Source organism: Microcebus murinus, chromosome 6 (genome assembly GCF_040939455.1).
Source record: "Microcebus murinus isolate Inina chromosome 6, M.murinus_Inina_mat1.0, whole genome shotgun sequence".
Lineage (NCBI taxonomy): Eukaryota > Metazoa > Chordata > Mammalia > Primates > Cheirogaleidae > Microcebus > Microcebus murinus.
In genome coordinates, this window is record NC_134109.1 from 65504329 (window position 1) to 65521495 (window position 17167).

Genomic DNA, 17167 nt, shown 5'->3' on the forward strand with positions numbered 1-17167 from the left:
TTATTTACTGTAAATTTTGAAATTATCTTTATGGATCAGTGAGTTACTTAATGCTCTTTCACTCCTGAGTCACCACTGAAAATTAAAATTATGTCAGCTTTGAACAATAACCAATTTAAAGTTATGATCTAAATTTACACTTTGATTTTAACTAATAATAAGATCTCTTTTGACCTATCTTAGTTAAAAGCCAAATGTTTGTAGGCCTTTAGCTCTGATTGTGTGTAATAAACTGTTCTTCTCATGAGTGTAGAATATCTATATTATATTTAATGCATTTTACTTTTTGAGGAAAATGAGACTCTTAATAATATAGCCTCAAATGTTTGTGTTTAAAAAATGAGAGACAATTATATTACAGAAGGACTTTGGATTTATTCTCAACATAAACGGAGATGAGAAGTTGTCATTCCTGGACTTACAATAAGAAAAAGCTATACAAATTTAAAATCAGGGACTTTCTTGAGCCTATCTGATAACTGAGATAGCAGGACAAACATCTCCATAAAATTGAGAGAAACAGGCAAACCAGAGAGCTATAGCCAAGATCTACTTCCTAATGCAGAGGGTGCTGAAGCCATAAACATGTATGAATACTTAGTGGTAATTTTGACTAATTGCTAGAAGCTGAATATGGATTGGTATGAGGACAGAAGCTTCTTTGGGACAGTTTTTTGTGCACTCAGACATTCATGAGTTTGCCCTCTAGGAACCCCACTGGGTTCTAACAGTAAAGAGCTGAGAAAAATCCTTTTAAGGCTCTGGAAGAGGAAGAGTAAGAGTAATCATAGTGTGTCATGGCCCATTTGCAGGATGGAGGATGAACACAGAACACAAAACACAAATGCAGAACACAAAGAAAAATGCAGACACATGTACAAATGGTTGACTCGAGTAGTAATACACCGGATCAGTTTTATTTTTATATTCTAAAAAATTAAAGTTAGTTCCTTGTATGTAACCACCCAGGCATTGTAGCAATAGCCATAAATTCCAGAATATGTAGCCTTAGAGAAGCAGATATCCCCTGGCTCAAGGTTTCCAGGTGATTGATCTAGGCGCTAGGCATAGATCATGGACCGAGATTAGCAAGGATGGGCAAGGCAAGTCACAGGGGGCATTTATCATCCCCAGCTTTTCTTAGGGTGATCCCCTAAGATCTTAAGCTGAACCCCGGTGGCTGTGCATGGCTTAGGTCACCCCTCCCTTGAGGAGTCTTACTTATCATTGACTAACCAGCCATCTTATGGGGTGTACACAGCAATCAAAGGAACAATGTGTTTATCCTGTGGCCTCCAGCCCCCAATGCCATGGGGCGGGGTAGCTCTTTCTTACTTGCAACTCAGGTCCTTAGTTATGCCTCTAGGCAACACCTTGTTTTTGTTATGCCTCAAGGCAGCAGGGACCTTGTATGGAACATATTACTTTTAAATGCTCTGGGCAGAGCAAGTACATTACTAAATTTAATTCTTAAACTAGGAAAATATATGTCAGTCCCCTACAATAGTGAAATACAGCAAGAGCCTTATTCAGAGCAAAAATCTATAGTTTAGGGAAAAAGTTATTACCAGGGCCTTATCACACCTGGAGATGGGCTTACTCCATCCATTTAAACATCTTGTCTCACAAGGGGGCAGTGGGCAAAATATATACTATTGGAAATATACTCATAAAGGTCATAACCTAAGAACATAGGTTCACTGAAAGACTGAGATTCAATCGGAACATTATAGAACATTTTTTCTCCCTCACAGCATAAAACTTAAACCAATGGGATCCCAGTATAACAAGGGGATAAAAAAAGCTTAAAGAGCTACAAGGAACAGACACTATTTGAAGATGAGTGCGTAGGGAAAACCAAAGTCAAGAGAGGGATAAAAACAAGGACTTTAGAGGAATTTGAAGCCTCTGGAACCTTGAACTATAGCAAATATGCACAGCCCAATCCTAGACACATTAGTATATATTCTCACTCTAAAGATCTATTTATCTCAGAGTCTTTTACAAATATATCATGTCAGGATTTTAACAACAGAGGCAAAATTACAAGTCATGGCAAAAGGCATGAAAAAAACACAGTCTGAAGAGAGAAGATGATCATCAAAAAAGACTAAGTGATGATGAAGATTTGGAATTGTCAGTCAAGAAATTTATAATAACTATAATTAAAATGTTAAATACCCTAGTGGAAAAAATAGATAATATGCAAAATTGATGTTAATATTGGCAGAGAGGTGAAAACTCAAAGAAAGAAACAAAAGAAAATATTACAAATCAAAAAACTACAACAGAAATAATGTCTTTGATGGGTTTATTAGTAGACTGGACACAACTGGGGAAAGAATCAGTGAAATTAAAAATAGGTTAAAAAAATTAAAATCTTACCAGACAACCAATTTTAAGGGTATAGACTGTTCACAAAAATTATAACTGTGATTATTAAAACATATATATGATATATATATATATATATATTGACATTCTGATATATATTGAGGAGAAAGAATGGAAAAAGAATACTTTCATAGGTCCTCAAATAGAAGAAATTGGACAAGTCTATGTCTATATATATTCTCAGTACATGGAGTTAACCAGAAGGAGGGCTGCAAATATACAACCTCCAAGACTAAGAATTTGAGAATTGAGCATTATAAAGTAATCTAAGGAGTCTAAAGTTCAGAGGATTTTACTATGTTTGGACTGAATTCATTAACATAGCTAAAGAAAAATCTGTCAATTAAAGGAGAATTAGTCACCTATGGAAAGTGAGATGCATATGAGTCTCTAAGGCACCCATCTGTATTCTCTAGCAGTGGAAGTTCAATTCCTGAGATAGGAAGCAAGTCTGGGCTAGTGAAATTACTAATTCCATTGGTAGATCTTCCTATCATGGAAGTACAAGTGTCTCCTTATTTTAGCTTGATAGTATTTCATATTCTAATCATCCAACTTTTATTTTTCTGACTTATTACATACTCAGCTATCATATGATTATATTTTGTTTTCCCATATAGTTGTGCCTTTGTGTGGAAAATATGTACCATTCATAATGAAGTAAAAATTTTATTTTGTATAACATAGTTATTGTCATAAATGAATAAACTAATATTCTGATTATCTATAGTCTTTATGGGTTGAATTGTGTCCCCAAAAGATATGTTAAAATCCTAATGCTAGTACTTGTGAATGTGGCCTTATTTGGAAATAGGGTCTTTGCAAATGTAATCATGTTAAAATAAGGCGATATTAAAATAGTATGGGCCTTCATTTATGGACTGGATTTCTTTATAAGGAAAGGAAATTAGAAGACAGAGAAACACACAGGGAAGAATGTTATGTGATGACAGAGGCAGATATTGGAGTCATGCATGTACAAATCAGAGAATACCAAGGATTGCTGGCAACCACCAGAAACTAGCAGATAAATGTAGAACAGATTCTCCTCAGAGCTTTAGGAAGCAACCCACCTTGCCAATACCTTGATTTTAGTTCTAGCATACAGAGCTGTGAAACAATAAATTGTTATTGTTTTAAGCCACCCATATTGTGGTAGTTGTTAAGGCAGCCCTAGAAAGCTAAGAACATAGTTTATCTCCCCATGGTCTATAACTTTAAAATAAAATATTTTTTTCAGAGTATTTTTCTTTCATTTGTTGGTTTTGGTTTTACACATGGTAGATCAGAATCCTTACTTATATTTTTCTTAGACATTATTTTTGGAAAGATTTTTTAAAAGACTCATGGAAATCTTTAATCTCTTCTGATTGACTATTTCATTTAAAAAATTTGACATTTTTCATAGTCATTACTGGCTGTTGCTGTGCTATGCCTATTGTCTTGAATGTTGTGTATATAACTTGAAATACCAACGCTTGCTGATGTAGGACATAACTCTTCTATGGTTGCTTTCAAGCTGGGGCCAGATTCTTAGCATGGCAGAGCAATGCATGTGTGTGTGTGTGTATATGTGTGTGTGTATGTGTGTGTACTGCAGAAGCTACTATTATATGTGAGAAATGTTCAGATATGCTTTTATTTCAATTCTTTAGCTGCTCTTTTTTTTTTTTTTTTTTTATATATATATCAGTTGGCCAATTAATTTCTTTCTATTTGTAGTAGAGACGGGGTCTCGCTCTTGCTCAGGCTGGTTTTGAACTCCTGACCTTGAGCAATCCGCCCGCCTCGGCCTCCCAAGAGCTAGGATTACAGGCGTGAGCCACAGCGCCCGGCCTGCTCTTTTAATTTGAGTGATTATTGTTGTTGTTTTAGTAAGAAAATAATGAAATATATCATCAATAAAAGTTAAAGGAACAAGGTGAATCAATCTAATGGGAGAATCTAAATCTTGCCAGGGATCTATCTAAGTCCATAAAAAGAGTACCAGTTGATAGGTAACAGCAGGGGATTAAAGACTGAAGCAGTTTACTGCAGGCTATGAATGACCTGATCCCTTAATCCATCTGTCTTTTTATATGAGAATGTTATGCTAATTAGCTGCGTAAATTGTTTCCTGATGACATTAATTTTGTGCCTTTTTGTTATTCCAGGCTTTGACTTTCACTGTGATAAAAATATACTAAGGGACATTTCCAATTTAGATGGTTCTGATCCTGACAAATTCCAACACAGAAGTAATGTTGTGGGGAAATATGCATAAATAGCAAACTTAATCAATCCTGACGATAGACATAAAGGACTTTGGCTTCCTATATTATCGTTCCCTTTAGCTTCTAAAGCATTACATTAACACACTTGAAATGTTGAAACATAATTCAAGGAGAACTTTAGCAAATGCAATTTTCATTGCCCCATTTTCTTTGGAGAAAATCAAGACTCGAATATTAACATGGAGGAAGTAATGGAACAGATAGTCGTGATGTGAAATCTTATTAGTAAACAAGAGCTGCATCTGAAAAAATATTGTCATTAAAAGCTATGTAGTAGTTAATTGAGTTTGATATGAAATTTAGTGCTGGAAAGTTAATGACTAATGCAGCTATTTCACAGAGCTTGGTTACTGCAGGCTCCATAATGATCTCCTTTTGCTTCGGAGCAACAATGAAATTAACCTCTCTTTTGTCCTGCAGGTGTTGTGTTCTGATAATGCATATCCTTTACAAGTTTGAGTAAATTATTTGCTTTGCATATAAATTAATCCTAAAGCTGAATCAATATTAGAATAATAAAAATGTAGAGAATATTTTCATTCCCAGGAACAAAGATTTATAGCAAAATGTATCAAAATCTGAGATACAATTTCAGGAGGAGGAATTAAAAAATATTTGCTATGCACTAAAAAAAGAGAGAGAAAGAAAAGAGAATAAAAATATAAACAACTGAGGGGAAGAAGGCATGATTTTGGAAAATAAATTATTTCATTATTTCTACATTAAGGAGAAAATAATTGAGAATTAATATATTTGTTTCCAGCATAAAAATAATAAAATGTACTTACTTAAAAATTCTTAAATGACATCTTTCGAGCTTCAATTTATTCAGATATTGTTCCTTAGTTAGAATCTAATTTCAAAATGTGACATATTACAGGTATAGGGTTGTCTTAGTCTGTTTTATGTTGCTATAACAGAACACCTAAGACTAGGTAATTTATGAAGAAAATAAGTTTATTTAGTTTATGGTTCTGGTGGCTGGGAATTCCAAGAGCATGGCACTGGCATCTGCTCAGCCACTGGTGAGGGCCAGGTGTTATGTCACAACATGGTGGAGAAGCAGAAGGGAAAGCAGGCAAGGTACTGCTTTATAAAAGAAGCAACTTGCTTTAGAACAACCTGATACTGCAAGAACTAACTCATTCCTGAGAGAACTAACCCATTACCACAAGAACTAATCCAGTCTCAATAGAAAGATGTTAATATATCTTAACAACCTAATCACTTCTTAAAGGCCCCACCTCCCAATACCTCCCAACACCATAACATTGGCAGTTAGATTTCAATATTAATTTTGAAGAGAACAAACCACACCCAAACCATGGCAAGGGCAAAAACCCACATTTCACTTAGATACAGTGGATTAATAGTTATCTTTCACTGCAAATGAAAATTTTCTTATTCTTATTTTGAACTCCAAAGACTTTTCCCCAGCTATTTCCTCTATATTTTCCTTTCTTAGATATTTTTTCCTTTAAAAATGTGTGCTTGTGAAAATAGGTTATGAATTGTCACCTTATACAGGTGACAATTTTATTCTTTGAAATGATGGTAAATTCAAATTACTATTACCTTCTTCAAAATTCAGAAGGAAATTCAGTATCATACTACATCAAGTACACAAATTCTTGTGAATAGGAAGATAAAAATTAGCACTTTTTCTAGTTTTATGTATTTAAAGAATACATTTATCAATAGATGTTGATAAAAAAAACTTATTGGTAGTATTTGGGTAGTAAAATGGGAATAAATGGTATTATGAGCTCTTTGTCAAATGATAAATTTAGTCTTTTATATTTGCTTCTGTTTATCTTAACTGTTTATAGGAATAATCCCATTTTATTCATTTCACAATATTCATTATTCTTGATCTCGATCTCCTTCTTGTCAAGCATTGGGTATATCTTTGATATTCTAGGTTATTCCCCACTGGGCTCAGTGTTCATTCTTTGTTTTTAAATTCCAAAAGCAAACTTGATCCTAAAGTAAAATAATAATCATTAATAATTTATAGAGTGCCCATCTCCAAAACAGAATCATGAATGCTATAGACAATAATAAGCATACATTAAACCAACTGGGCACTGTGCCCAGAAAATCAGCCAAGTATACACAATAGGCAAGAAAATAGCTTGCATGTGTGAGAGGAAAAATAAGAAAGGGGAAACATTGCATGAAAGACTTCCCAACAGAGCATCCAGGGAGTCAACATATTTCCCAACTTTCATAAGAAACTCAAATATTTTGAAGTCATTTTTGCTGGGTTTACTAACAGTCTTATAATATATGACAGATATGAACCCCAACAGAACAGGCTGAAATAAGTTAAATATATTATAAAAGTGTCAAAATTGGTAAGCATAATAGATTTTAGGTTTTACAAAGTACCAAGTAGTGAGTTCCAGGGCCACAATATAGCTACATGTGTGTGAAGGTTTTTTATTATTGAATATGACTTAAACCACTCTTTTTTTCATATAATTTATTGAAACTAAAAAGCACTCTACATGGGCTGGTATGTGATTACGATAATGAGGAACAAGGAGTCAGTCTGACGTATGTATTTTCCCATCTCCTAAAATAGTACCTGGTCTTTTTCAGGATAGGTCTCTGCCAGCAAGAGACCTATGAAAATTAAAGCAAGACAAAAAAACCCATGAACTGGAGAAACCTATGGAGGTTAGCTTTTTGAAATGTCGCCTGAAGTTTCATTTGTGGAAGTTTCATAGGTTGTAGGTCTGATGAACAATACTAAACACAAAATGTTAAAAATATTTTTACCCCAAGGGATAATTTCCCCCTAAACATATTCCATGTAGGTTTAGAGTTGGATACTAATTTTATTACCAAGTGTTTATTATAAAACACTACTTAGATAGGTACAACACAGCTATAATTGGCAAGAGGGGAACCAAGGATATACATTTACTTTTGTTTTTATACCCAAACTAGAAGAATAAATAAAGCAAGTCTTTATATAGGAATAAAAAGTTAATATAATGCATTAATTCAATTCTACTCAGTACATATAACATTTGGTAGAGTTTAAGGAATTTACTATATATTCTAGCCCTCAATTTGTAACCAAAACTATTGACAGTAAGAATCTTGGGATGAACCAGGTAAATAAATTACTTTTATAGAATATGAATATTCCTGTTTTTAGTTGGAGTAATAGTCAGTGAACTGAGAAATTATTTTGTCAAACTGACAGTTAGATTACATGGGAAATATTCTAAAGTAGATAAAATATTTATATCAAGGAAATAATTTTTACTCCATGCCACTATATTATTTATTAGAAATGTATATCATTAAAACTTATTTTCAAACCACATAAAAGAGAATGACCCCTGTGCCAATTTTTTTCTTATACTCTGAAATCTTATGTTTTTAAAATGTACAATATTTAGATGTGAAATTCTGGAAATCTTTGAGCAAAAGTTTCTCAATTAGTCACACCATAATTAAATCCATTTTCTCTATTGTGTATATGTCTTGGGTAGAAAGGCAGAGAGGCTGGAGGTAAATATCTCACTAAGTGAGATGGTATGTCCAGTAACTAAAATTTTACTTTTTGTATTTATTCAATTAGTTGGGCTACCATAAATTTGCTGTTTAATCACACAGATGTTTGGATAATTATCAGTAAGTATGGAAAACAGCAGAACTTTTGTTTCTGAAGAAAACTATATAAAAGAGGGAAAGTTTACTTATGCACAGGCCATTAAAAGGGGGTATTTTTTTTCTTCTTACAATGCATAGCTTGACCTGCCCAATTTAGCACTGTTTTATTGAGACATGTCACTATCCTAGTAATAGAATGGATTCACTCATGATTCATTGAGTCAAAGAGAATTAAAATTTTGTTTGAATTGTTTTACCAAGTAGTTTATGAGACCTCTTTATACAACAACTCGATTAGCCCATTGTTTAGTGCTAGTAAATTCCTAAGATTATTGAGATAGTCTGTAGAAAATAAAGGACTTTGTATGACATTATTTTGAAAGCATAAAGTGATTTCCATGTGAAATAGTTTAAAGCTGAAAGTTCTTTCAGGATTATTTATATCACTTAGCTATTTTTGTTTATTTCTACCCAATGTCAAGTTTTCTCATCCATTCATTCAACAAACATTGATTGAATGCCAGTTGTGTCCCAGGAATCAATGATGAATAACATTCTAAACTTCAGCAAGCATACAGTTGGAAACTAAATAAAGCACAGAAACCAAGGCAATTACAGTAGAGTGTTTTAGTGATATATTAGTGTTAAAAATAGGGAGCTATTAAAAACACTGGAAGAACATCTAACCAAATCTTTGGGAAGTTAAGAAAAGCTTTCTTTTGAAAATAACCTCTAATCTGAGACCTAAAGAACAAGTAGGAGTTATCCAGAAAAAAAGGAGAAAGAAGCAGTTAAAAGGACTTGTTAAAAATTCTGGAAAACAGCTTATTAAAATGTTCTCCAATATAGATGGTTGATCTTGTTTAACATTTTGAAAGTAAGGTCATGTAGTCCACAGAGTTAGTTCAGATCAGAAACTTTGGTATACATAACCCTGTTCTGTAAACTATGCATAGGTATCATTTGAATAAAAGCGAGGGTAGTCAGTGTTCATATATATTTAGTAAAAACATGTACTACCTAAATATTTAGGATATTTTTCTTATATGATTACCCTTTAATAAATTAATGTACAATGTGAATCTTTAAGTGGTATTAATATTATAGTAAGCAATAATTTCCAAAATTGTGTGACCAAGGAACCCTCTACTCATATACTAACTCTTTGAATAACTTTCCTGATGAATACGCTTCATGGAATGCTTCTCTAAATATGTGTAGAAATAAAGTTTTCTGCAGTAGAGATTACTAAGAAAGCGTGAGAGAAAACTGTGACTTTTAATAGAGAATTATTAATAGAGAAATAGGGATTGAATGTTTTTACCCAAAAGATATGTCCACCTGAAATCTCACAACTTCAACTTATTTATGGAATAAGTGTCCTTGCAGATGTAATTAAGGTAAGGATCTAGCTCATCCTGGACTACATTTAGTTCTAAATCCAATGGGTATCCTTATAAGAGATAGAAACAACACAGAAGAAAAAACACAGAAGAAACACAGACATAGAAGGAAAAAAAAAGCCATGCAAAGTCAGAGATTAGAGTTATGTGTCCATAAGCCAAGAAACACTAAGAATTGGTAACACCATGGAATGGATTCTTTCTCAAAACCTCCAGCAGAAACCAACACTGTCAATACTTTAATTTCAATCTTCTGGCATCCAGAACAGTAAGAGAATAAATTTATGTTGTTTTAAATTACCAAGTTTATGGTAATTATGAAAACTCTAGAAACCTAACATAAGGATATATTGCTTTTAGAACAAGTTATATTTGAACAGATTCTAACCTTATCACATACTATTAGCAAATGGTCTTCTCAAAATCATGAATTCCTGTCTTTGCATTGCCCTCCCAACCTAAATGTAGGTTAGCCTTATGGATTTCTAGACACAAGAGAGTGAGCAGAAGTGACATTGTGTGAATGTCTATTCTAGGCCTGAGGAGACTTTGTATTATACAGTTTTTTACTCTATCATTTGTCCTGAGCCACTATGCAAAGATGTCTAGGTTAGCTTCCTTCAGGAAGACAGGCCTATGGTAAAAAAGATCAAGAAGAATGAAAGACCAAGATGGCAGATAGGAAGGTCTAGTCAGCTCCCAGTCATTCCAGCCCAACATCTGAATGGGGCCTGCTTGGATCCTCCAGGCTTAGTGTAGCTGCCCACTGAATACAAACACATAAGAGAATCCAGCACACACCATCTGCAGGAGAAACAAGACACCCAGTTGAGTTAAGCCCAGATTGTAGAATCATGAGCATGTCAATGTTTGTTGCTTAGTTATTTCAAGCTGCTATGCACTGGAAAGCTTTGTTGTATAGCAAGAGAAAGCCTAAAACATCTTCTACTATCTTCAAATACTTGTTTTTAAAACAATGATAAACAAAAATGATTAATAGATGATTAATTATTAATAGTTGGTATGCTATAGCAAAGACAGGTCTGACTTTTTTTTATACCAATTAAGAACTTTGATCAACTCTTTTGTCCTTTCTTCAATTCCATCCTCCATTAACTGTATCTTTGGGAAAAATGAAAGACATCCATAAGTAAATAGTGATTGTGTGCATGAACACACAAAGAGAAAGCTATGTTAAAATTCTGTAGCCAGAATACAAAGAGATGGAATAGATATTTAGCATGTTCTACATTCATCTTTGCTAAGAAACAGATAAATTGCAATCTAATCTCTAGGATTTATTTTAAAAGGTTGTACCAAAGGTATAGCATACACTAAAAGAATCTCTTATTTTGCCACCTTTATCTTCAGATTACTGCAGACAAATGATATTCATCATGACCCTACATGATAATGAAATGGCATCTGTATATTAACAATTAAATTCTGATCAGTTATGGTTTGAAATATTTAGCTATTTATTGATTACATTAAATTTTCAATTTATATTAGATATATAGATAACTATCAGGTGATCAGACATCTGATTAACATATATCCTGATTTTCAATTACTAGTTATAATCTGCTTAGAAATGCAAGTGACAAATATTGCCACAAATAAATCTTATAAAAATAGTTATTCAAATCTCTGTCTCTCTGTCTCTCTCGCTCATGCACACACACTCACTTTTATATGGGTATGCCTGTGGAGTCTAAGAGAATAATAGAGTGAGAGTAAGTCCAAAAATACAGAATTATATAAAAATTATTGCAGCAAATATGCTAACAAGGAAATTAAGCCAACTTAATAACTTAGTCTTGTTCTTGTGAAGAACATTCTCTTTCCCAACCTAGTCTTCTCAGCTAAATGAAAGCTGCACACGATAACCACTCATCTATTTTCTATAGACATATGAATTGAGTAATACATAGAAGAGAGAAAATAATCATGGTTTTATATAATATATAGATGAGAGAGCTTGATGGAATGGTATATAATTAAAGTTGTGAATAAATTTGTGTATAGCATTGCTCTGTTAGAGTGTTGCTACTCTTGCTATTTTTAAATCTTCTTTTATCTTTGTATTTAGTTTTATTTTTTGTAATCATCTCCCTCTTTCTTCTTCATTTTCTTCTCCTTTTGTACTTCTTCCTTCTCCTCTACCTAATTCTTCTCCTCCTCTTCCTCATTTTCCTCCTCCTTCTCATAATCTTTCTCCTTTGTTTCCATTATAAGCATGTAATAAGCAATCAGAAAAATCCATACAGATATCATTATTTATCTCTAGGAACCTGGATCTAACTTATTGTTGCTTCTTTTCCTCCTTTATCTTCTCTTTTACTTTTTAAAAAATAGATGATGCAACTCTAGTTTTTGATATGCTTGTGTAAAGGATCCTTAAAACTAAAAATCAATTGTAATGATATTTTTTATGCGATACAAACACAGTAAAATATTTTGCAAAATTTACTGTATATAATGTAAATAATAGCCATTCCTATTAAGATAATACTGCAATTGCTTTTCTTTCATCCCCCTGCAACATTTTTATCTGATATGGTCTCTGCTATTTCTAAGTTCAACGTCCTGCAGCAAGCGCTGCCAGCAATACAGAATACTTTCAATTAGTAGTTCTCTACTTCTCTGGTCGCTAAGCAACTGACCTATGGTGAGGAATACATAATAATCCGCATAGACACCTTAGAGTGGTAGAAAGTGTAGGCTTCACAAGTTTCATTTGCTCTCTTGTATTAATGCTATAATAAACAGTTAAATGCATACCAACATTTGATATTAGATTGCTATAAAAAACTGAAAGGTTAAAATAAGCCCTGGAATAGGTAGGAACAAACATGACACAAAGTACCATATTCACTATTCATTCATATGTGTTGCTTTATTGTTTATAAGGTGGGCAAGCAATCAGGTTAATATTTTATTAAATATACATATATATATATATATATATATATATATATATATATATAAACCATGAGTGAAGGCAGAATGCAGTAAGTAGCTGAAATGGTGAGAAGGCCGAGGAAAATACAGACAGACAAAAAATGGGAAATTAAAACTGCAAATAAAATGAAAATTACAAATAAAAATATCATGTCTGAGGTACATGGGAGAGTTTGGAACAGTGTCTTCACATGTCTTGAAGAAGAAATGGACATATCAGCTAGGATCAGCAGAACAGGTTTATCACTTGACCTGTGGATACTTTTCATTCAATTCATCTATCATATTTTTATTGGTTTTTATTCCATCAAATGCTATATGCACTGACCCTCAGTAAATCCACTCAATAGAGAGGCGAGATTGTATCTCCTCTTTATCAGTAGAGCTGCTTAGGAAGATTTTTCTCCCTATTTCTTGTATATATTTTCTCCAATTTATACGTTGTATTTTATAAGCTGCTTTACAACAGTGGAATAACTTTCCTTTATACAGTAAAAAGCTTTTGATATATTTTGAAGAAATAAAAAATAAATGATCATTTGAAATTTATTTTCTTATACATGCAAATATTAGAAATATCAATACTTCTAGGATTAATACAAATAGTTATTATAATACATATATTCAAACTTACCAAAAAAGCCCAAATATTTACTGAAAAGCAACACATAACCAAAATTTCATATTATGCAATAAAAATACTTGAGCTGTTAATTAGGACTTTCACTGCTTTTGATGATACCATCCTTTGTACATAAAGTCCAAGCATACTGCAAATGCATCTGTGAAAAATACCTATAAATATACATCAAAACTTCAATTATATATCTTCAGTTGGATCCATTCTTTTAGTTTAGCGTGTATCTATACAAGGCTATTCTATTTGGTAATGTGTAATTTGAACACACACTACACGCATACACAAACTAGAAGACCCTGTCCCCCACCATTGCCTGGGTGGTATCAGAGAAGACTGAGTGGTAATCTAGGACTTTCTTTGCTACTAAGTGGTAACAATGTGTACCTCTCCTTCCCCACCAGAGTGATGTCCAAGGAGACCAAATGACAAGTTGGAACTTTCATGTCATCCAGTGGTGGCAAGATGCAAGACCTCCTGATACCCATGCTTTCTTCAGTAGAGGCCATGTAAGGAGCAAAAGCAAGAAGCTCCCCATCCTTCAAAGGTGTTTGAGCAGGCAACCTGCACTTTTATCCCCACCTAGCAGCAACAAGACAGCTTCCACTTTCAACCTGTTTCAGAGAAGGTTTACTAACCAAGATTAAAATAAAATACAGAGCCTCATAGCATAACATCTAAATTGGCGCAGGTAATAAAAAATTACTTCTCATACCAAGAACCAGAAAAATCTCATTTTCAATGAGGAAATAACACACACCAACACAGAGGTGGCACATGTATTAGATTTATCTAACAACTATTTTAAAACCACTCTCATAAAAATGTTTTAATGAGCAATTCCAAATAAGCTGCAAAAAATGAAATAAATGAAAAGTTTTACAAAGAAGTAGAAGATGCCAAGAACAAAATAGAAATTTGTGCACTGAAAAGTAAAATGAAACTTTAAAAAGTAACTTGTTGGACTCAACAGCAGAATGGAGAGACTAGAAGAGAGAGTAAGTGAACTTGAAAATAGAGCATTACACATTTACACATTCACCAATTTAAAGAATAGAGAGAAGACAGACTGGGGGGAAAAAAACAACAACAAAAAAAACAAGCCTCGGGGACCTGAGGGACTATAACAAAAATCTACTAATAATGTCAGCAGAGTCCCAGAAGAAAAGGAGAAACAGGGTGGGGCTAAAAATGTATTTGAAGAAATAATGACTGGAAAGTTTTCAAAGTTGGCAAAAGATATAAACTTACAGATTCAAGAACTGAGAAAATCCAAAGCAGTATAAAACCAAACAAATCCATACCAAAACAGATCATACAACCTCAGAAAACTAAAGCAGAGAAAAAAATCTTGACAGCAACACTTTACCTACACAGGACAAATTTAATGGCAGTGATTTCTTATCACTTCATGACATCCAGAAAAAAGTAACATCTATTTTTGAGAAAAACATCTATTATTGGAAAATGAGAAGGACTGTATCAGGCAAAACTGTCCTTCAAGAATGAAAAAGAATTAAAGACAGTATTGAAGAAGGAAAACTAAAAATTTGTTGCCAGCAGACATACCCTAAAAAATAGTTAAAAGAAGTTCTTAAAACAGAAAGGAAATGAAATAAGAAGGTGTCTTAAATCATCAGAAAGGAAGAACAGAAAGAACAAAAATTATGAGTAAATACAACAGCTTTTTCTTCCCTTGCATTTTCTAAACTATGTTTGACTTTTGAAGCAAAAGGTGTCACATTGTCTGATGTAGTTCTCAATATCTAAAGAAAATATACTTTAAATTTTTATTATAAATAGGGATGGTAAAGGTACTTTCAAGGAGGGATTTCCAGGGAGGTATGCTTTTTACACTTCACTAGAAGTGTTGGATATTTCGATGGTGGTAGTGGTGGTTACAAAACTTTACACATGTAATAAAATGACTTAGAACTATACACACACATTTCATCATTGCCAAATTACTGTTTTAATATTGTCCTAAAGGTGAAAAAAATGTAAAATATACTATAGATGCAAAAACTGAAACTGGGCAAAGGGTATGAAGGGCCTCTCTGCACTTTATTTGCAACCTTTTGTAAACCTATAATTATTTCAAAATTGACAATTAAAAAAATTAATAGAAATATTTTCAATAAACCAATAGTTTCCTATGGAGGACAGAATGATAGCAAAAAAAGATATTCTGTTTATATAAATGAGTAAAGCTATCCATGAAAGAGATTAATATTTGCAATTAAATAAGTCCAATGCTAAAAGAACATGGGCATACTATAGTCTATATTAGATACTTCAGAGAAAGTCATCTCTGTTTGATAAGTTCAGCATTCATAACACAAAGAACCCTGACAGAATTCTCAATCTTCAAAATTATACCATTTCTAGAATATGGGCAAATATTCTCTTTACCCTAGATCATTCAAAACTTAAGACTATCATTGATAGTCATTGCACTAGGGGAAGATACTGAGATAAAGAAAAAAAGATGTGGAAAAAGCATATCCAATTTTAAGAGAGTCCTCAGAAAGACAGAGTTTCACATGGATATATTTTAACTGCAACTTTGCCATGATGATCAAAGAAAGATTAATACAGGAAGTAAAATGTGAACATGGTCTTTGGAATGACTTTAGGGGGAAAAGAAAAAAATGCTTTACCATTGATTTAAAAGATAAGTACAAATTTAAGGTGATGTGATCATATAAAAACATATTCAGATGTGTATACAATGTATAAATTAGAAGGATATGATTGCTTCAAAATATTTGAATATAAAATTAGAAGTAAATGGTTATGACAAATTATGGAGGATTTAGAATATGAGACTAAAGAATTTGGAATTTATCATATAACTAATTGAAAAAAGAAGAAATGATTGAAAATTACCAAACAAAAATGGACCATCCCACAAAAAATGAGTAATAAAATAATAACATATATTGTGTGTCTCCAAAAAGAAATTGGAGGACTGTCTTCATCTCTCACCATTTAAGTGTAAGGGCCACAGTAGGTAAAAAGAAAGTAGAAATGGATTTGAGAAATCATTGAAAAAATATGTATATGAATAGTTGTGGTAAAACCAAGGAGATGAAAATATCTGTGACCTCAAATTCTTATGCAGATTGGCAATGGTACTTCTGGCATAAGTAGGAGAAACTTGAGACAGGAACCTTGTCCTTTACCTTAAGCACCTGGCATGGGAGATGGAGTCAGTTTTAGGCTTTGGGTAGTTTTTATTTTTTTTATACATATATCAAAATGAGAAATGAAATGGTGAGAAACAAGTTGGAAATGTGAGACTTAAGCTCATGACAGGGATTATGACACAGATTTAACATACTCATTTAGAAAGAGATGATGAGACAACCTGCAAGAGTTAGGTGAAACCTTTGAAAGAGTGGTCAAAACTTAAGAAGGATGAGATGGTACCTTATACCATTTTGAGGGACAATGAAGATTTAGATGTAAAGTTAAAAATGAAGAAACAATATAGAGGCATTAGATACATATAAAAAAATTCAGGATAGGGTCATGTCATGAAAGTCATGGTAGTATGGTTTGATGGATTTTCAAAGAGATTACAATAAGAAATAATGTTAGAAATAAATTGATTGAAAACTTCTCCCACCAAATATGCTAAAATAATGAGAATAACCCAAATCACAATTTAATCAAAGCTATTATATTTTTCTCTAGCAAAAATATAATGATAATCATTATTTATCACTGCTGTAGAATTTTGATACCTTCGGGTTCATAGGAAAGGTGTCAACACCAAATGATTCTTAGCCCAAAATAATAATAAAGGTGACAGATACCCATTTATTATTACTAAAATAATAGTCATGATTACGCTAATACAT